The 21,087-nt window shown below is 36.1% G+C and overlaps 17 non-coding genes across 17 annotated transcripts; all 17 read left to right on the forward strand.

Annotated features, from left to right (window-relative positions):
- The first annotated feature begins 396 nt into the window (after positions 1–396).
- TRNAI-UAU (transfer RNA isoleucine (anticodon UAU)) lies at positions 397–489 on the forward strand. Its single transcript is given in 2 exon segments — positions 397–434; positions 454–489. It is a non-coding gene; the product is annotated as a tRNA-Ile (tRNA).
- Positions 490–1,297: 808 nt separating this feature from the next.
- Positions 1,298–1,390, forward strand: TRNAI-UAU (transfer RNA isoleucine (anticodon UAU)). Its single transcript is given in 2 exon segments — positions 1,298–1,335; positions 1,355–1,390. It is a non-coding gene; the product is annotated as a tRNA-Ile (tRNA).
- An 804-nt stretch (positions 1,391–2,194) lies between these two features.
- TRNAI-UAU (transfer RNA isoleucine (anticodon UAU)) lies at positions 2,195–2,287 on the forward strand. The gene is given in 2 exon segments: positions 2,195–2,232; positions 2,252–2,287. It is a non-coding gene; the product is annotated as a tRNA-Ile (tRNA).
- Positions 2,288–3,101: 814 nt separating this feature from the next.
- TRNAI-UAU (transfer RNA isoleucine (anticodon UAU)) lies at positions 3,102–3,194 on the forward strand. The gene is given in 2 exon segments: positions 3,102–3,139; positions 3,159–3,194. It is a non-coding gene; the product is annotated as a tRNA-Ile (tRNA).
- An 812-nt stretch (positions 3,195–4,006) lies between these two features.
- Positions 4,007–4,099, forward strand: TRNAI-UAU (transfer RNA isoleucine (anticodon UAU)). The gene is given in 2 exon segments: positions 4,007–4,044; positions 4,064–4,099. It is a non-coding gene; the product is annotated as a tRNA-Ile (tRNA).
- A 2,618-nt stretch (positions 4,100–6,717) lies between these two features.
- Positions 6,718–6,810, forward strand: TRNAI-UAU (transfer RNA isoleucine (anticodon UAU)). Its single transcript is given in 2 exon segments — positions 6,718–6,755; positions 6,775–6,810. It is a non-coding gene; the product is annotated as a tRNA-Ile (tRNA).
- An 814-nt stretch (positions 6,811–7,624) lies between these two features.
- Positions 7,625–7,717, forward strand: TRNAI-UAU (transfer RNA isoleucine (anticodon UAU)). The gene is given in 2 exon segments: positions 7,625–7,662; positions 7,682–7,717. It is a non-coding gene; the product is annotated as a tRNA-Ile (tRNA).
- An 810-nt stretch (positions 7,718–8,527) lies between these two features.
- On the forward strand, positions 8,528–8,620 carry TRNAI-UAU (transfer RNA isoleucine (anticodon UAU)). Its single transcript is given in 2 exon segments — positions 8,528–8,565; positions 8,585–8,620. It is a non-coding gene; the product is annotated as a tRNA-Ile (tRNA).
- An 814-nt stretch (positions 8,621–9,434) lies between these two features.
- Positions 9,435–9,527, forward strand: TRNAI-UAU (transfer RNA isoleucine (anticodon UAU)). The gene is given in 2 exon segments: positions 9,435–9,472; positions 9,492–9,527. It is a non-coding gene; the product is annotated as a tRNA-Ile (tRNA).
- A 1,714-nt stretch (positions 9,528–11,241) lies between these two features.
- Positions 11,242–11,334, forward strand: TRNAI-UAU (transfer RNA isoleucine (anticodon UAU)). The gene is given in 2 exon segments: positions 11,242–11,279; positions 11,299–11,334. It is a non-coding gene; the product is annotated as a tRNA-Ile (tRNA).
- Positions 11,335–12,151: 817 nt separating this feature from the next.
- On the forward strand, positions 12,152–12,244 carry TRNAI-UAU (transfer RNA isoleucine (anticodon UAU)). The gene is given in 2 exon segments: positions 12,152–12,189; positions 12,209–12,244. It is a non-coding gene; the product is annotated as a tRNA-Ile (tRNA).
- An 810-nt stretch (positions 12,245–13,054) lies between these two features.
- On the forward strand, positions 13,055–13,147 carry TRNAI-UAU (transfer RNA isoleucine (anticodon UAU)). Its single transcript is given in 2 exon segments — positions 13,055–13,092; positions 13,112–13,147. It is a non-coding gene; the product is annotated as a tRNA-Ile (tRNA).
- Positions 13,148–13,961: 814 nt separating this feature from the next.
- Positions 13,962–14,054, forward strand: TRNAI-UAU (transfer RNA isoleucine (anticodon UAU)). Its single transcript is given in 2 exon segments — positions 13,962–13,999; positions 14,019–14,054. It is a non-coding gene; the product is annotated as a tRNA-Ile (tRNA).
- Positions 14,055–15,765: 1,711 nt separating this feature from the next.
- Positions 15,766–15,858, forward strand: TRNAI-UAU (transfer RNA isoleucine (anticodon UAU)). Its single transcript is given in 2 exon segments — positions 15,766–15,803; positions 15,823–15,858. It is a non-coding gene; the product is annotated as a tRNA-Ile (tRNA).
- A 1,714-nt stretch (positions 15,859–17,572) lies between these two features.
- Positions 17,573–17,665, forward strand: TRNAI-UAU (transfer RNA isoleucine (anticodon UAU)). Its single transcript is given in 2 exon segments — positions 17,573–17,610; positions 17,630–17,665. It is a non-coding gene; the product is annotated as a tRNA-Ile (tRNA).
- Positions 17,666–18,479: 814 nt separating this feature from the next.
- Positions 18,480–18,572, forward strand: TRNAI-UAU (transfer RNA isoleucine (anticodon UAU)). The gene is given in 2 exon segments: positions 18,480–18,517; positions 18,537–18,572. It is a non-coding gene; the product is annotated as a tRNA-Ile (tRNA).
- Positions 18,573–19,376: 804 nt separating this feature from the next.
- On the forward strand, positions 19,377–19,469 carry TRNAI-UAU (transfer RNA isoleucine (anticodon UAU)). The gene is given in 2 exon segments: positions 19,377–19,414; positions 19,434–19,469. It is a non-coding gene; the product is annotated as a tRNA-Ile (tRNA).
- The last annotated feature ends 1,618 nt before the right edge of the window (positions 19,470–21,087 follow it).

A 21,087-nucleotide genomic window follows, 5' to 3' on the forward strand; every position in this document is an offset into this window, starting at 1 on the left:
GTAAGCACCACTGGCATAATGGATAAGGCACTGTTCTCCTAAGCCAGTGGTTGTGGGTTTAAGTCCCGTCTGAGTTGGAAGTCATTACAGCAAGTGTCTCATCACTTGAGTTGATATTTTATCCTTGCTTCAACTGTAAAAATGTCTTGCAGTGTTTAGCTTGTAAAAAATGACCACAGAAGCTAAAATATGACATTAATTATGCTAACATTGTTGTTGTTGTTTTTTAAACCTTTTCTATCACCGTGGACAGCTTATTCAAGTGCTTCTAGCATGCATGTTCCTTTGTTGCTCATCATTCATCACCAAAAATGATTTTCATTTTCAATTCTTATGACTGTACTGATTGTATTGAATAAAATCCACATCTAGCATAACCAACTAACGCTGCAAAGTGCTCCAGTGGCGCAATTGGTCTGCGCGCGGTACTTATAAAACAGTATCTGTTGAGCAATGCCGAGGTTGTGAGTTCAAGCCTCACCTGGAGCATCTTTGTATACTGTTTTTTTCCTTTTCTTATGTCATTAGTCATTGATTATAAACTGCTACCTTAATATTTAATATGATATTACAAAGGATGGAAGAAAGAAAGAAAAAACACAAACATGATTGTGCATTTAACTTGTCAGCACACATCTGCTTTGGTTCAAATGCACTGCATATCTTCCTTCAGTCAGCCAACAAAACAGCAATGGAAAGGATTAACATACTGTTGGTAAAGCAGTTGCATCAAATTGATTTTCTGCAATATAGCATGATAATCCATACTGACAGCTCTGGATAGTAATAGCACATTTCTTGCTGGACTTGGTAATGCAAAGAACACAGTAAACAGCTTCACTTTTTTTCAAAAATAAATAATTGACTATTAAAAACCTATCAGTCTTAAATAAGGACATCAGTAAGCACCACTGGCATAATGGATAAGGCACTGTTCTCCTAAGCCAGTGGTTGTGGGTTTAAGTCCCGTCTGAGTTGGAAGTCATTACAGCAAGTGTCTCATCACTTGAGTTGATATTTTATCCTTGCTTCAACTGTAAAAATGTCTTGCAGTGTTTAGCTTGTAAAAAATGACCACAGAAGCTAAAATATGACATTAATTATGCTAACATTGTTGTTGTTGTTTTTTAAACCTTTTCTATCACCGTGGACAGCTTATTCAAGTGCTTCTAGCATGCATGTTCCTTTGTTGCTCATCATTCATCACCAAAAATGATTTTCATTTTCAATTCTTATGACTGTACTGATTGTATTGAATAAAATCCACATCTAGCATAACCAACTAACGCTGCAAAGTGCTCCAGTGGCGCAATTGGTCAGCGTGCGGTACTTATAAGACAGTATCTGTTGAGCAATGCCGAGGTTGTGAGTTCAAGCCTCACCTGGAGCATCTTTGTATACTGTTTTTTTCCTTTTCTTATGTCATTAGTCATTGATTATAAACTGCTACCTTAATATTTAATATGATATTACAAAGGATGGAAGAAAGAAAGAAAAAACACAAACATGATTGTGCATTTAACTTGTCAGCACACATCTGCTTTGGTTCAAATGCACTGCATATCTTCCTTCAGTCAGCCAACAAAACAGCAATGGAAAAGATTAACATACTGTTGGTAAAGCAGTTGCATCAAATTGATTTTCTGCAATATAGCATGATAATCCATACTGACAGCTCTGGATAGTACCAGCACATTTCTTGCTGGACTTGGTAATGCAAAGAACACAGTAAACAGCTTCACTTTTTCCTCAAAAATAAATAATTGACTATTAAAAACCTAATAGTCTTAAATAAGAACATCAGTAAGCACCACTGGCATAATGGATAAGTCACTGCCCTCCTAAGACAGGGGGTCCAAGTTCCATATGGGGTGGAAGTCATTACAGCAAGTGTCTCATCACTAGAGTTGATATTTTATCCTTGCTTCAACTGTAGAACAGTCTTGCAGTGTTTAGCTTGCAAAAAATGACCACAGAAGCTAAAATATGACATTTATTATGATAATATTGTTGTTGTTTTTTTTTAAACCTTTTCTATCACAGTGGACAGCTTATTCAAGTGCCATCTGGCATGCATGTTCCTTTGTTGCTCATCATTCATCACCAAAAATGATTTTCTTTTTCAATTCTTATGACTGTACTGATTGCATTGAATAAAATCCACATCTAGCATAACCAATCAATGTTGCAAAGTGCTCCAGTGGCGCAATTGGTCAGCGCGCGGTACTTATAAGACAGTATCTGTTGAGCAATGCCGAGGTTGTGAGTTCAAGCCTCATCTGGAGCATCTTTGTGTACTGTTTTTTTCCTTTTCTTATGTCATTAGTCATTGATTATAAACTGCTACCTTAATATTTAATATGATATTACAAAGGATGGAAGAAAGAAAGAAAAAACACAAACATGATTGTGCATTTAACTTGTCAGCACACATCTGCTTTGGTTCAAAATAATGCACTGCATATCTTCCTTCAGTCAGCCATCAAAACAGCAATGGAAAAGAATAACATACTGTTGGTAAAGCAGTTGCATCAAATTGATTTTCTGCAATATAGCATGATAATCCATACTGACAGCTCTGGATAGTACCAGCACATTTCTTGCTGGACTTGGTAATGCAAAGAACACAGTAAACAGCTTCACTTTTTCCTCAAAAATAAATAATTGACTATTAAAAACCTAACAGTCTTAATTAAGGACATCAGTAAGCACCACTGGCATAATGGATAAGGCACTGTTCTCCTAAGCCAGTGGTTGTGGGTTTAAGTCCCGTCTGAGTTGGAAGTCATTACAGCAAGTGTCTCATCACTTGAGTTGATATTTTATCCTTGCTTCAACTGTAAAACAGTCTTGCAGTGTTTAGCTTGTAAAAAATGACCACAGAAGCTAAAATATGACATTAATTATGATAACATTGTTGTTGTTGTTTTTTAAACCTTTTCTATCACAGTGGACAGCTTATTCAAGTGCCATCTGGCATGCATGTTCCTTTGTTGCTCATCATTCATCACCAAAAATGATTTTCTTTTTCAATTCTTATGACTGTACTGATTGCATTGAATAAAATCCACATCTAGCATAACCAATCAATGTTGCAAAGCGCTCCAGTGGCGCAATTGGTCAGCGCGCGGTACTTATAAAACAGTATCTGTTGAGCAATGCCGAGGTTGTGAGTTCAAGCCTTACCTGGAGCATCTTTGTATATTGTTTTTTTTCCTTTTCTTATGTCATTAGTCATTGATTATAAACTGGTAGCCTTAATATTTAATATGATCTTACAAAGGATGGAAGAAAGAAAGAAAACACACAAACATGATTGTGCATTTAAGTTGTCAGCACACATCTGCTTTGGTTCAAATGCACTGCATATCTTCCTTCAGTCAGCCAACAAAACAGCAATGGAAAAGATTAACATACTGTTGGTAAAGCAGTTGCATCAAATTGATTTTCTGCAATATAGCATGATAATCCATACTGACTGCTCTGAATAGTACCAGCACATTTCTTGCTGGACTTGGTAATGCAAAGAACACAGTAAACAGCTTCACTTTTTCCTCAAAAATAAATAATTGACTATTAAAAACCTAACAGTCTTAAATAAGGACATCAGTAAGCACCACTGGCATAATGGATAAGGCACTGTTCTCCTAAGCCAGTGGTTGTTGGTTTAAGTCCCGTCTGAGTTGGAATTCATTACAGCAAGTGTCTCATCACTTGAGTTGATATTTTATCCTTGCTTCAACTGTAAAACAGTCTTGCAGTGTTTAACTTGTAAAAAATGACCACAGAAGCTAAAATATGACATTAATTATGATAACATTGTTGTTGTTGTTTTTTAAACCTTTTCTATCACAGTGGACAGCTTATTCAAGTGCCATCTGGCATGCATGTTCCTTTGTTGCTCATCATTCATCACCAAAAATGATTTTCTTTTTCAATTCTTATGACTGTACTGATTGCATTGAATAAAATCCACATCTAGCATAACCAATCAATGTTGCAAAGCGCTCCAGTGGCGCAATTGGTCAGCGCGCGGTACTTATAAAACAGTATCTGTTGAGCAATGCCGAGGTTGTAAGTTCAAGCCTTACCTGGAGCATCTTTGTATACTGTTTTTTTTCCTTTTCTTATGTCATTAGTCATTGATTATAAACTGGTAGCCTTAATATTTAATATGATCTTACAAAGGATGGAAGAAAGAAAGAAAGAAAACACACAAACATGATTGTGCATTTAAGTTGTCAGCACACATCTGCTTTGGTTCAAATGCACTGCATATCTTCCTTCAGTCAGCCAACAAAACAGCAATGGAAAAGATTAACATACTGTTGGTAAAGCAGTTGCATCAAATTGATTTTCTGCAATATAGCATGATAATCCATACTGACAGCTCTGGATAGTAATAGCACATTTCTTGCTGGACTTGGTAATGCAAAGAACACAGTAAACAGCTTCACTTTTTTTCAAAAATAAATAATTGACTATTAAAAACCTATCAGTCTTAAATAAGGACATCAGTAAGCACCACTGGCATAATGGATAAGGCACTGTTCTCCTAAGCCAGTGGTTGTGGGTTTAAGTCCCGTCTGAGTTGGAAGTCATTACAGCAAGTGTCTCATCACTTGAGTTGATATTTTATCCTTGCTTCAACTGTAAAAATGTCTTGCAGTGTTTAGCTTGTAAAAAATGACCACAGAAGCTAAAATATGACATTAATTATGCTAACATTGTTGTTGTTGTTTTTTAAACCTTTTCTATCACCGTGGACAGCTTATTCAAGTGCTTCTAGCATGCATGTTCCTTTGTTGCTCATCATTCATCACCAAAAATGATTTTCATTTTCAATTCTTATGACTGTACTGATTGTATTGAATAAAATCCACATCTAGCATAACCAACTAACGCTGCAAAGTGCTCCAGTGGCGCGATTGGTCAGCACGCGGTACTTATAGGACAGTATCTGTTGAGCAATGCCGAGGTTGTGAGTTCAAGCCTCACCTGGAGCATCTTTGTATACTGTTTTTTTCCTTTTCTTATGTCATTAGTCATTGATTATAAACTGCTACCTTAATATTTAATATGATATTACAAAGGATGGAAGAAAGAAAGAAAAAACACAAACATGATTGTGCATTTAACTTGTCAGCACACATCTGCTTTGGTTCAAATGCACTGCATATCTTCCTTCAGTCAGCCAACAAAACAGCAATGGAAAAGATTAACATACTGTTGGTAAAGCAGTTGCATCAAATTGATTTTCTGCAATATAGCATGATAATCCATACTGACAGCTCTGGATAGTACCAGCACATTTCTTGCTGGACTTGGTAATGCAAAGAACACAGTAAACAGCTTCACTTTTTCCTCAAAAATAAATAATTGACTATTAAAAACCTAATAGTCTTAAATAAGAACATCAGTAAGCACCACTGGCATAATGGATAAGTCACTGCCCTCCTAAGACAGGGGGTCCAAGTTCCATATGGGGTGGAAGTCATTACAGCAAGTGTCTCATCACTAGAGTTGATATTTTATCCTTGCTTCAACTGTAGAACAGTCTTGCAGTGTTTAGCTTGCAAAAAATGACCACAGAAGCTAAAATATGACATTTATTATGATAATATTGTTGTTGTTTTTTTTTAAACCTTTTCTATCACAGTGGACAGCTTATTCAAGTGCCATCTGGCATGCATGTTCCTTTGTTGCTCATCATTCATCACCAAAAATGATTTTCTTTTTCAATTCTTATGACTGTACTGATTGCATTGAATAAAATCCACATCTAGCATAACCAATCAATGTTGCAAAGTGCTCCAGTGGCGCAATTGGTCAGCGCGCGGTACTTATAAGACAGTATCTGTTGAGCAATGCCGAGGTTGTGAATTCAAGCCTCACCTGGAGCATCTTTGTGTACTGTTTTTTTCCTTTTCTTATGTCATTAGTCATTGATTATAAACTGCTACCTTAATATTTAATATGATATTACAAAGGATGGAAGAAAGAAAGAAAAAACACAAACATGATTGTGCATTTAACTTGTCAGCACACATCTGCTTTGGTTCAAAATAATGCACTGCATATCTTCCTTCAGTCAGCCATCAAAACAGCAATGGAAAAGAATAACATACTGTTGGTAAAGCAGTTGCATCAAATAGATTTTCTGCAATATAGCATGATAATCCATACTGACAGCTCTGGATAGTACCAGCACATTTCTTGCTGGACTTGGTAATGCAAAGAACACAGTAAACAGCTTCACTTTTTCCTCAAAAATAAATAATTGACTATTAAAAACCTAACAGTCTTAATTAAGGACATCAGTAAGCACCACTGGCATAATGGATAAGGCACTGTTCTCCTAAGCCAGTGGTTGTGGGTTTAAGTCCCGTCTGAGTTGGAAGTCATTACAGCAAGTGTCTCATCACTTGAGTTGATATTTTATCCTTGCTTCAACTGTAAAACAGTCTTGCAGTGTTTAGCTTGTAAAAAATGACCACAGAAGCTAAAATATGACATTAATTATGATAACATTGTTGTTGTTGTTTTTTAAACCTTTTCTATCACAGTGGACAGCTTATTCAAGTGCCATCTGGCATGCATGTTCCTTTGTTGCTCATCATTCATCACCAAAAATGATTTTCTTTTTCAATTCTTATGACTGTACTGATTGCATTGAATAAAATCCACATCTAGCATAACCAATCAATGTTGCAAAGCGCTCCAGTGGCGCAATTGGTCAGCGCGCGGTACTTATAAAACAGTATCTGTTGAGCAATGCCGAGGTTGTGAGTTCAAGCCTTACCTGGAGCATCTTTGTATATTGTTTTTTTTCCTTTTCTTATGTCATTAGTCATTGATTATAAACTGGTAGCCTTAATATTTAATATGATCTTACAAAGGATGGAAGAAAGAAAGAAAACACACAAACATGATTGTGCATTTAAGTTGTCAGCACACATCTGCTTTGGTTCAAATGCACTGCATATCTTCCTTCAGTCAGCCAACAAAACAGCAATGGAAAAGATTAACATACTGTTGGTAAAGCAGTTGCATCAAATTGATTTTCTGCAATATAGCATGATAATCCATACTGACTGCTCTGGATAGTAATAGCACATTTCTTGCTGGACTTGGTAATGCAAAGAACACAGTAAACAGCTTCACTTTTTTTCAAAAATAAATAATTGACTATTAAAAACCTATCAGTCTTAAATAAGGACATCAGTAAGCACCACTGGCATAATGGATAAGGCACTGTTCTCCTAAGCCAGTGGTTGTGGGTTTAAGTCCCGTCTGAGTTGGAAGTCATTACAGCAAGTGTCTCATCACTTGAGTTGATATTTTATCCTTGCTTCAACTGTAAAAATGTCTTGCAGTGTTTAGCTTGTAAAAAATGACCACAGAAGCTAAAATATGACATTAATTATGCTAACATTGTTGTTGTTGTTGTTTTTTAAACCTTTTCTATCACCGTGGACAGCTTATTCAAGTGCCATCTGGCATGCATGTTTCTTTGTTGCTCATCATTCATCACCAAAAATGATTTTCTTTTTCAATTCTTATGACTGTACTGATTGTATTGAATAAAATCCACATCTAGCATAACCAATTAACGCTGCAAAGTGCTCCAGTGGCGCAATTGGTCAGCGCGCGGTTCTTATAAGACAGTATCTGTTGAGCAATGCCGAGGTTGTGAGTTCAAGCCTCACCTGGAGCATCTTTGTGTACTGTTTTTTTCCTTTTCTTATGTCATTAGTCATTGATTATAAACTGCTACCTTAATATTTAATATGATATTACAAAGGATGGAAGAAAGAAAGAAAAAACACAAACATGATTGTGCATTTAACTTGTCAGCACACATCTGCTTTGGTTCAAATGCACTGCATATCTTCCTTCAGTCAGCCATCAAAACAGCAATGGAAAAGAATAACATACTGTTGGTAAAGCAGTTGCATCAAATTGATTTTCTGCAATATAGCATGATAATCCATACTGACAGCTCTGAATAGTACCAGCACATTTCTTGCTGGACTTGGTAATGCAAAGAACACAGTAAACAGCTTCACTTTTTCCTCAAAAATAAATAATTGACTATTAAAAACCTAACAGTCTTAAATAAGGACATCAGTAAGCACCACTGGCATAATGGATAAGGCACTGTTCTCCTAAGCCAGTGGTTGTGGGTTTAAGTCCCGTCTGAGTTGGAATTCATTACAGCAAGTGTCTCATCACTTGAGTTGATATTTTATCCTTGCTTCAACTGTAAAACAGTCTTGCAGTGTTTAACTTGTAAAAAATGACCACAGAAGCTAAAATATGACATTAATTATGATAACATTGTTGTTGTTGTTTTTTAAACCTTTTCTATCACAGTGGACAGCTTATTCAAGTGCCATCTGGCATGCATGTTCCTTTGTTGCTCATCATTCATCACCAAAAATGATTTTCTTTTTCAATTCTTATGACTGTACTGATTGCATTGAATAAAATCCACATCTAGCATAACCAATCAATGTTGCAAAGCGCTCCAGTGGCGCAATTGGTCAGCGCGCGGTACTTATAAAACAGTATCTGTTGAGCAATGCCGAGGTTGTAAGTTCAAGCCTTACCTGGAGCATCTTTGTATACTGTTTTTTTTCCTTTTCTTATGTCATTAGTCATTGATTATAAACTGGTAGCCTTAATATTTAATATGATCTTACAAAGGATGGAAGAAAGAAAGAAAGAAAACACACAAACATGATTGTGCATTTAAGTTGTCAGCACACATCTGCTTTGGTTCAAATGCACTGCATATCTTCCTTCAGTCAGCCAACAAAACAGCAATGGAAAAGATTAACATACTGTTGGTAAAGCAGTTGCATCAAATTGATTTTCTGCAATATAGCATGATAATCCATACTGACAGCTCTGGATAGTAATAGCACATTTCTTGCTGGACTTGGTAATGCAAAGAACACAGTAAACAGCTTCACTTTTTTTCAAAAATAAATAATTGACTATTAAAAACCTATCAGTCTTAAATAAGGACATCAGTAAGCACCACTGGCATAATGGATAAGGCACTGTTCTCCTAAGCCAGTGGTTGTGGGTTTAAGTCCCGTCTGAGTTGGAAGTCATTACAGCAAGTGTCTCATCACTTGAGTTGATATTTTATCCTTGCTTCAACTGTAAAAATGTCTTGCAGTGTTTAGCTTGTAAAAAATGACCACAGAAGCTAAAATATGACATTAATTATGCTAACATTGTTGTTGTTGTTTTTTAAACCTTTTCTATCACCGTGGACAGCTTATTCAAGTGCTTCTAGCATGCATGTTCCTTTGTTGCTCATCATTCATCACCAAAAATGATTTTCATTTTCAATTCTTATGACTGTACTGATTGTATTGAATAAAATCCACATCTAGCATAACCAACTAACGCTGCAAAGTGCTCCAGTGGCGCAATTGGTCAGCGCGCGGTACTTATAAGACAGTATCTGTTGAGCAATGCCGAGGTTGTGAGTTCAAGCCTCACCTGGAGCATCTTTGTATACTGTTTTTTTCCTTTTCTTATGTCATTAGTCATTGATTATAAACTGCTACCTTAATATTTAATATGATATTACAAAGGATGGAAGAAAGAAAGAAAAAACACAAACATGATTGTGCATTTAACTTGTCAGCACACATCTGCTTTGGTTCAAATGCACTGCATATCTTCCTTCAGTCAGCCAACAAAACAGCAATGGAAAAGATTAACATACTGTTGGTAAAGCAGTTGCATCAAATTGATTTTCTGCAATATAGCATGATAATCCATACTGACAGCTCTGGATAGTACCAGCACATTTCTTGCTGGACTTGGTAATGCAAAGAACACAGTAAACAGCTTCACTTTTTCCTCAAAAATAAATAATTGACTATTAAAAACCTAATAGTCTTAAATAAGAACATCAGTAAGCACCACTGGCATAATGGATAAGTCACTGCCCTCCTAAGACAGGGGGTCCAAGTTCCATATGGGGTGGAAGTCATTACAGCAAGTGTCTCATCACTAGAGTTGATATTTTATCCTTGCTTCAACTGTAGAACAGTCTTGCAGTGTTTAGCTTGCAAAAAATGACCACAGAAGCTAAAATATGACATTTATTATGATAATATTGTTGTTGTTTTTTTTTAAACCTTTTCTATCACAGTGGACAGCTTATTCAAGTGCCATCTGGCATGCATGTTCCTTTGTTGCTCATCATTCATCACCAAAAATGATTTTCTTTTTCAATTCTTATGACTGTACTGATTGCATTGAATAAAATCCACATCTAGCATAACCAATCAATGTTGCAAAGTGCTCCAGTGGCGCAATTGGTCAGCGCGCGGTACTTATAAGACAGTATCTGTTGAGCAATGCCGAGGTTGTGAATTCAAGCCTCACCTGGAGCATCTTTGTGTACTGTTTTTTTCCTTTTCTTATGTCATTAGTCATTGATTATAAACTGCTACCTTAATATTTAATATGATATTACAAAGGATGGAAGAAAGAAAGAAAAAACACAAACATGATTGTGCATTTAACTTGTCAGCACACATCTGCTTTGGTTCAAAATAATGCACTGCATATCTTCCTTCAGTCAGCCATCAAAACAGCAATGGAAAAGAATAACATACTGTTGGTAAAGCAGTTGCATCAAATAGATTTTCTGCAATATAGCATGATAATCCATACTGACAGCTCTGGATAGTACCAGCACATTTCTTGCTGGACTTGGTAATGCAAAGAACACAGTAAACAGCTTCACTTTTTCCTCAAAAATAAATAATTGACTATTAAAAACCTAACAGTCTTAATTAAGGACATCAGTAAGCACCACTGGCATAATGGATAAGGCACTGTTCTCCTAAGCCAGTGGTTGTGGGTTTAAGTCCCGTCTGAGTTGGAAGTCATTACAGCAAGTGTCTCATCACTTGAGTTGATATTTTATCCTTGCTTCAACTGTAAAACAGTCTTGCAGTGTTTAGCTTGTAAAAAATGACCACAGAAGCTAAAATATGACATTAATTATGATAACATTGTTGTTGTTGTTGTTTTTTAAACCTTTTCTATCACAGTGGACAGCTTATTCAAGTGCCATCTGGCATGCATGTTCCTTTGTTGCTCATCATTCATCACCAAAAATGATTTTCTTTTTCAATTCTTATGACTGTACTGATTGCATTGAATAAAATCCACATCTAGCATAACCAATCAATGTTGCAAAGCGCTCCAGTGGCGCAATTGGTCAGCGCGCGGTACTTATAAAACAGTATCTGTTGAGCAATGCCGAGGTTGTGAGTTCAAGCCTTACCTGGAGCATCTTTGTATATTGTTTTTTTTCCTTTTCTTATGTCATTAGTCATTGATTATAAACTGGTAGCCTTAATATTTAATATGATCTTACAAAGGATGGAAGAAAGAAAGAAAACACACAAACATGATTGTGCATTTAAGTTGTCAGCACACATCTGCTTTGGTTCAAATGCACTGCATATCTTCCTTCAGTCAGCCAACAAAACAGCAATGGAAAAGATTAACATACTGTTGGTAAAGCAGTTGCATCAAATTGATTTTCTGCAATATAGCATGATAATCCATACTGACTGCTCTGGATAGTAATAGCACATTTCTTGCTGGACTTGGTAATGCAAAGAACACAGTAAACAGCTTCACTTTTTTTCAAAAATAAATAATTGACTATTAAAAACCTATCAGTCTTAAATAAGGACATCAGTAAGCACCACTGGCATAATGGATAAGGCACTGTTCTCCTAAGCCAGTGGTTGTGGGTTTAAGTCCCGTCTGAGTTGGAAGTCATTACAGCAAGTGTCTCATCACTTGAGTTGATATTTTATCCTTGCTTCAACTGTAAAAATGTCTTGCAGTGTTTAGCTTGTAAAAAATGACCACAGAAGCTAAAATATGACATTAATTATGCTAACATTGTTGTTGTTGTTGTTGTTTTTTAAACCTTTTCTATCACCGTGGACAGCTTATTCAAGTGCCATCTGGCATGCATGTTTCTTTGTTGCTCATCATTCATCACCAAAAATGATTTTCTTTTTCAATTCTTATGACTGTACTGATTGTATTGAATAAAATCCACATCTAGCATAACCAATTAACGCTGCAAAGTGCTCCAGTGGCGCAATTGGTCAGCGCGCGGTTCTTATAAGACAGTATCTGTTGAGCAATGCCGAGGTTGTGAGTTCAAGCCTCACCTGGAGCATCTTTGTGTACTGTTTTTTTCCTTTTCTTATGTCATTAGTCATTGATTATAAACTGCTACCTTAATATTTAATATGATATTACAAAGGATGGAAGAAAGAAAGAAAAAACACAAACATGATTGTGCATTTAACTTGTCAGCACACATCTGCTTTGGTTCAAATGCACTGCATATCTTCCTTCAGTCAGCCATCAAAACAGCAATGGAAAAGAATAACATACTGTTGGTAAAGCAGTTGCATCAAATTGATTTTCTGCAATATAGCATGATAATCCATACTGACAGCTCTGAATAGTACCAGCACATTTCTTGCTGGACTTGGTAATGCAAAGAACACAGTAAACAGCTTCACTTTTTCCTCAAAAATAAATAATTGACTATTAAAAACCTAACAGTCTTAAATAAGGACATCAGTAAGCACCACTGGCATAATGGATAAGGCACTGTTCTCCTAAGCCAGTGGTTGTGGGTTTAAGTCCCGTCTGAGTTGGAATTCATTACAGCAAGTGTCTCATCACTTGAGTTGATATTTTATCCTTGCTTCAACTGTAAAACAGTCTTGCAGTGTTTAACTTGTAAAAAATGACCACAGAAGCTAAAATATGACATTAATTATGATAACATTGTTGTTGTTGTTTTTTAAACCTTTTCTATCACAGTGGACAGCTTATTCAAGTGCCATCTGGCATGCATGTTCCTTTGTTGCTCATCATTCATCACCAAAAATGATTTTCTTTTTCAATTCTTATGACTGTACTGATTGCATTGAATAAAATCCACATCTAGCATAACCAATCAATGTTGCAAAGCGCTCCAGTGGCGCAATTGGTCAGCGCGCGGTACTTATAAAACAGTATCTGTTGAGCAATGCCGAGGTTGTAAGTTCAAGCCTTACCTGGAGCATCTTTGTATACTGTTTTTTTTCCTTTTCTTATGTCATTAGTCATTGATTATAAACTGGTAGCCTTAATATTTAATATGATCTTACAAAGGATGGAAGAAAGAAAGAAAGAAAACACACAAACATGATTGTGCATTTAAGTTGTCAGCACACATCTGCTTTGGTTCAAATGCACTGCATATCTTCCTTCAGTCAGCCAACAAAACAGCAATGGAAAAGATTAACATACTGTTGGTAAAGCAGTTGCATCAAATTGATTTTCTGCAATATAGCATGATAATCCATACTGACAGCTCTGGATAGTAATAGCACATTTCTTGCTGGACTTGGTAATGCAAAGAACACAGTAAACAGCTTCACTTTTTTTCAAAAATAAATAATTGACTATTAAAAACCTATCAGTCTTAAATAAGGACATCAGTAAGCACCACTGGCATAATGGATAAGGCACTGTTCTCCTAAGCCAGTGGTTGTGGGTTTAAGTCCCGTCTGAGTTGGAAGTCATTACAGCAAGTGTCTCATCACTTGAGTTGATATTTTATCCTTGCTTCAACTGTAAAAATGTCTTGCAGTGTTTAGCTTGTAAAAAATGACCACAGAAGCTAAAATATGACATTAATTATGCTAACATTGTTGTTGTTGTTTTTTAAACCTTTTCTATCACCGTGGACAGCTTATTCAAGTGCTTCTAGCATGCATGTTCCTTTGTTGCTCATCATTCATCACCAAAAATGATTTTCATTTTCAATTCTTATGACTGTACTGATTGTATTGAATAAAATCCACATCTAGCATAACCAACTAACGCTGCAAAGTGCTCCAGTGGCGCAATTGGTCAGCGCGCGGTACTTATAAGACAGTATCTGTTGAGCAATGCCGAGGTTGTGAGTTCAAGCCTCACCTGGAGCATCTTTGTATACTGTTTTTTTCCTTTTCTTATGTCATTAGTCATTGATTATAAACTGCTACCTTAATATTTAATATGATATTACAAAGGATGGAAGAAAGAAAGAAAAAACACAAACATGATTGTGCATTTAACTTGTCAGCACACATCTGCTTTGGTTCAAATGCACTGCATATCTTCCTTCAGTCAGCCAACAAAACAGCAATGGAAAAGATTAACATACTGTTGGTAAAGCAGTTGCATCAAATTGATTTTCTGCAATATAGCATGATAATCCATACTGACAGCTCTGGATAGTACCAGCACATTTCTTGCTGGACTTGGTAATGCAAAGAACACAGTAAACAGCTTCACTTTTTCCTCAAAAATAAATAATTGACTATTAAAAACCTAATAGTCTTAAATAAGAACATCAGTAAGCACCACTGGCATAATGGATAAGTCACTGCCCTCCTAAGACAGGGGGTCCAAGTTTCATATGGGGTGGAAGTCATTACAGCAAGTGTCTCATCACTAGAGTTGATATTTTATCCTTGCTTCAACTGTAGAACAGTCTTGCAGTGTTTAGCTTGCAAAAAATGACCACAGAAGCTAAAATATGACATTTATTATGATAATATTGTTGTTGTTTTTTTTTAAACCTTTTCTATCACAGTGGACAGCTTATTCAAGTGCCATCTGGCATGCATGTTCCTTTGTTGCTCATCATTCATCACCAAAAATGATTTTCTTTTTCAATTCTTATGACCGTACTGATTGCATTGAATAAAATCCACATCTAGCATAACCAATCAATGTTGCAAAGTGCTCCAGTGGCGCAATTGGTCAGCGCGCGGTACTTATAAGACAGTATCTGTTGAGCAATGCCGAGGTTGTGAATTCAAGCCTCACCTGGAGCATCTTTGTGTACTGTTTTTTTCCTTTTCTTATGTCATTAGTCATTGATTATAAACTGCTACCTTAATATTTAATATGATATTACAAAGGATGGAAGAAAGAAAGAAAAAACACAAACATGATTGTGCATTTAACTTGTCAGCACACATCTGCTTTGGTTCAAAATAATGCACTGCATATCTTCCTTCAGTCAGCCATCAAAACAGCAATGGAAAAGAATAACATACTGTTGGTAAAGCAGTTGCATCAAATAGATTTTCTGCAATATAGCATGATAATCCATACTGACAGCTCTGGATAGTACCAGCACATTTCTTGCTGGACTTGGTAATGCAAAGAACACAGTAAACAGCTTCACTTTTTCCTCAAAAATAAATAATTGACTATTAAAAACCTAACAGTCTTAATTAAGGACATCAGTAAGCACCACTGGCATAATGGATAAGGCACTGTTCTCCTAAGCCAGTGGTTGTGGGTTTAAGTCCCGTCTGAGTTGGAAGTCATTACAGCAAGTGTCTCATCACTTGAGTTGATATTTTATCCTTGCTTCAACTGTAAAACAGTCTTGCAGTGTTTAGCTTGTAAAAAATGACCACAGAAGCTAAAATATGACATTAATTATGATAACATTGTTGTTGTTGTTTTTTAAACCTTTTCTATCACAGTGGACAGCTTATTCAAGTGCCATCTGGCATGCATGTTCCTTTGTTGCTCATCATTCATCACCAAAAATGATTTTCTTTTTCAATTCTTATGACTGTACTGATTGCATTGAATAAAATCCACATCTAGCATAACCAATCAATGTTGCAAAGCGCTCCAGTGGCGCAATTGGTCAGCGCGCGGTACTTATAAAACAGTATCTGTTGAGCAATGCCGAGGTTGTGAGTTCAAGCCTTACCTGGAGCATCTTTGTATATTGTTTTTTTTCCTTTTCTTATGTCATTAGTCATTGATTATAAACTGGTAGCCTTAATATTTAATATGATCTTTCAAAGGATGGAAGAAAGAAAGAAAACACACAAACATGATTGTGCATTTAAGTTGTCAGCACACATCTGCTTTGGTTCAAATGCACTGCATATCTTCCTTCAGTCAGCCAACAAAACAGCAATGGAAAAGATTAACATACTGTTGGTAAAGCAGTTGCATCAAATTGATTTTCTGCAATATAGCATGATAATCCATACTGACTGCTCTGGATAGTAATAGCACATTTCTTGCTGGACTTGGTAATGCAAAGAACACAGTAAACAGCTTCACTTTTTTTCAAAAATAAATAATTGACTATTAAAAACCTATCAGTCTTAAATAAGGACATCAGTAAGCACCACTGGCATAATGGATAAGGCACTGTTCTCCTAAGCCAGTGGTTGTGGGTTTAAGTCCCGTCTGAGTTGGAAGTCATTACAGCAAGTGTCTCATCACTTGAGTTGATATTTTATCCTTGCTTCAACTGTAAAAATGTCTTGCAGTGTTTAGCTTGTAAAAAATGACCACAGAAGCTAAAATATGACATTAATTATGCTAACATTGTTGTTGTTGTTGTTTTTTAAACCTTTTCTATCACCGTGGACAGCTTATTCAAGTGCCATCTGGCATGCATGTTTCTTTGTTGCTCATCATTCATCACCAAAAATGATTTTCTTTTTCAATTCTTATGACTGTACTGATTGTATTGAATAAAATCCACATCTAGCATAACCAATTAACGCTGCAAAGTGCTCCAGTGGTGCAATTGGTCAGCGCGCGGTTCTTATAAGACAGTATCTGTTGAGCAATGCCGAGGTTGTGAGTTCAAGCCTCACCTGGAGCATCTTTGTGTACTGTTTTTTTCCTTTTCTTATGTCATTAGTCATTGATTATAAACTGCTACCTTAATATTTAATATGATATTACAAAGGATGGAAGAAAGAAAGAAAAAACACAAACATGATTGTGCATTTAACTTGTCAGCACACATCTGCTTTGGTTCAAATGCACTGCATATCTTCCTTCAGTCAGCCATCAAAACAGCAATGGAAAAGAATAACATACTGTTGGTAAAGCAGTTGCATCAAATTGATTTTCTGCAATATAGCATGATAATCCATACTGACAGCCCTGAATAGTACCAGCACATTTCTTGCTGGACTTGGTAATGCAAAGAACACAGTAAACAGCTTCACTTTTTCCTCAAAAATAAATAATTGACTATTAAAAACCTAACAGTCTTAAATAAGGACATCAGTAAGCACCACTGGCATAATGGATAAGGCACTGTTCTCCTAAGCCAGTGGTTGTGGGTTTAAGTCCCGTCTGAGTTGGAATTCATTACAGCAAGTGTCTCATCACTTGAGTTGATATTTTATCCTTGCTTCAACTGTAAAACAGTCTTGCAGTGTTTAACTTGTAAAAAATGACCACAGAAGCTAAAATATGACATTAATTATGATAACATTGTTGTTGTTTTTTAAACCTTTTCTATCACAGTGGACAGCTTATTCAAGTGCCATCTGGCATGCATGTTCCTTTGTTGCTCATCATTCATCACCAAAAATGATTTTCTTTTTCAATTCTTATGACTGTACTGATTGCATTGAATAAAATCCACATCTAGCATAACCAATCAATGTTGCAAAGCGCTCCAGTGGCGCAATTGGTCAGCGCGCGGTACTTATAAAACAGTATCTGTTGAGCAATGCCGAGGTTGTAAGTTCAAGCCTTACCTGGAGCATCTTTGTATACTGTTTTTTTTCCTTTTCTTATGTCATTAGTCATTGATTATAAACTGGTAGCCTTAATATTTAATATGATCTTACAAAGGATGGAAGAAAGAAAGAAAGAAAACACACAAACATGATTGTGCATTTAAGTTGTCAGCACACATCTGCTTTGGTTCAAATGCACTGCATATCTTCCTTCAGTAAGCCAACAAAACAGCAATGGAAAAGATTAACATACTGTTGGTAAAGCAGTTGCATCAAATTGATTTTCTGCAATATAGCATGATAATCCATACTGACAGCTCTGGATAGTAATAGCACATTTCTTGCTGGACTTGGTAATGCAAAGAACACAGTAAACAGCTTCACTTTTTTTCAAAAATAAATAATTGACTATTAAAAACCTATCAGTCTTAAATAAGGACATCAGTAAGCACCACTGGCATAATGGATAAGGAACTGTTCTCCTAAGCCAGTGGTTGTGGGTTTAAGTCCCGTCTGAGTTGGAAGTCATTACAGCAAGTGTCTCATCACTTGAGTTGATATTTTATCCTTGCTTCAACTGTAAAAATGTCTTGCAGTGTTTAGCTTGTAAAAAATGACCACAGAAGCTAAAATATGACATTAATTATGCTAACATTGTTGTTGTTGTTTTTTAAACCTTTTCTATCACCGTGGACAGCTTATTCAAGTGCTTCTAGCATGCATGTTCCTTTGTTGCTCATCATTCATCACCAAAAATGATTTTCATTTTCAATTCTTATGACTGTACTGATTGTATTGAATAAAATCCACATCTAGCATAACCAACTAACGCTGCAAAGTGCTCCAGTGGCGCAATTGGTCAGCGCGCGGTACTTATAAGACAGTATCTGTTGAGCAATGCCGAGGTTGTGAGTTCAAGCCTCACCTGGAGCATCTTTGTATACTGTTTTTTTCCTTTTCTTATGTCATTAGTCATTGATTATAAACTGCTACCTTAATATTTAATATGATATTACAAAGGATGGAAGAAAGAAAGAAAAAACACAAACATGATTGTGCATTTAACTTGTCAGCACACATCTGCTTTGGTTCAAATGCACTGCATATCTTCCTTCAGTCAGCCAACAAAACAGCAATGGAAAAGATTAACATACTGTTGGTAAAGCAGTTGCATCAAATTGATTTTCTGCAATATAGCATGATAATCCATACTGACAGCTCTGGATAGTACCAGCACATTTCTTGCTGGACTTGGTAATGCAAAGAACACAGTAAACAGCTTCACTTTTTCCTCAAAAATAAATAATTGACTATTAAAAACCTAATAGTCTTAAATAAGAACATCAGTAAGCACCACTGGCATAATGGATAAGTCACTGCCCTCCTAAGACAGGGGGTCCAAGTTCCATATGGGGTGGAAGTCATTACAGCAAGTGTCTCATCACTAGAGTTGATATTTTATCCTTGCTTCAACTGTAGAACAGTCTTGCAGTGTTTAGCTTGCAAAAAATGACCACAGAAGCTAAAATATGACATTTATTATGATAATATTGTTGTTGTTTTTTTTTAAACCTTTTCTATCACAGTGGACAGCTTATTCAAGTGCCATCTGGCATGCATGTTCCTTTGTTGCTCATCATTCATCACCAAAAATGATTTTCTTTTTCAATTCTTATGACTGTACTGATTGCATTGAATAAAATCCACATCTAGCATAACCAATCAATGTTGCAAAGTGCTCCAGTGGCGCAATTGGTCAGCGCGCGGTACTTATAAGACAGTATCTGTTGAGCAATGCCGAGGTTGTGAGTTCAAGCCTCACCTGGAGCATCTTTGTGTACTGTTTTTTTCCTTTTCTTATGTCATTAGTCATTGATTATAAACTGCTACCTTAATATTTAATATGATATTACAAAGGATGGAAGAAAGAAAGAAAAAACACAAACATGATTGTGCATTTAACTTGTCAGCACACATCTGCTTTGGTTCAAATGCACTGCATATCTTCCTTCAGTCAGCCATCAAAACAGCAATGGAAAAGAATAACATACTGTTGGTAAAGCAGTTGCATCAAATTGATTTTCTGCAATATAGCATGATAATCCATACTGACAGCTCTGGATTGTACCAGCACATTTCTTGCTGGACTTGGTAATGCAAAGAACACAGTAAACAGCTTCACTTTTTCCTCAAAAATAAATAATTGACTATTAAAAACCTAACAGTCTTAAATAAGTACATCAGTAAGCACCACTGGCATAATGGATAAGGCACTGTTCTCCTAAGCCAGTGGTTGTGGGTTTAAGTCCCGTCTGAGTTGGAAGTCATTACAGCAAGTGTCTCATCACTTGAGTTGATATTTTATCCTTGCTTCAACTGTAAAACAGTCTTGCAGTGTTTAGCTTGTAAAAAATGACCACAGAAGCTAAAATATGACATTAATTATGATAACATTGTTGTTGTTGTTTTTTAAACCTTTTCTATCACAGTGGACAGCTTATTCAAGTGCCATCTGGCATGCATGTTCCTTTGTTGCTCATCATTCATCACCAAAAATGATTTTCTTTTTCAATTCTTATGACTGTACTGATTGCATTGAATAAAATCCACATCTAGCATAACCAATCAAAGTTGCAAAGCGCTCCAGTGGCGCAATTGGTCAGCGCGCGGTACTTATAAGACAGTATCTGTTGAGCAATGCCGAGGTTGTGAGTTCAAGCCTTACATGGAGCATCTTTGTATACTGTTTTTTTTCCTTTTCTTATGTCATTAGTCATTGATTATAAACTGGTAGCCTTAATATTTAATATGATCTTACAAAGGATGGAAGAAAGAAAGAAAACACACAAACATGATTGTGCATTTAAGTTGTCAGCACACATCTGCTTTGGTTCAAATGCACTGCATATCTTCCTTCAGTCAGCCAACAAAACAGCAATGGAAAAGAATAACATACTGTTGGTAAAGCAGTTGCATCAAATTGATTTTCTGCAATATAGCATGATAATCCATACTGACAGCTCTGGATAGTACCAGCACATTTCTTGCTGGACTTGGTAATGCAAAGAACACAGTAAACAGCTTCACTTTTTCCTCAAAAATAAATAATTGACTATTATAAACCTAACAGTCTTAAATAAGGACATCAGTAAGCACCACTGGCATAATGGATAAGGCACTGTTCTCCTAAGCCAGTGGTTGTGGGTTTAAGTCCCGTCAGAGTTGGAAGTCATTACAGCAAGTGTCTCATCACTTGAGTTGATATTTTATCCTTGCTTCAACTGTAAAACAGTCTTGCAGTGTTTAGCTTGTAAAAAATGACCACAGAAGCTAAAATATGACATTAATTATGATAACATTGTTGTTGTTGTTTTTTAAACCTTTTCTATCACAGTGGACATCTTATTCAAGTGCCATCTGGCATGCATGTTCCTTTGTTGCTCATCAT

Source organism: Pseudophryne corroboree, chromosome 4 (assembly GCF_028390025.1).
Source record: "Pseudophryne corroboree isolate aPseCor3 chromosome 4, aPseCor3.hap2, whole genome shotgun sequence".
In the NCBI taxonomy this organism is placed as follows: domain Eukaryota; kingdom Metazoa; phylum Chordata; class Amphibia; order Anura; family Myobatrachidae; genus Pseudophryne; species Pseudophryne corroboree.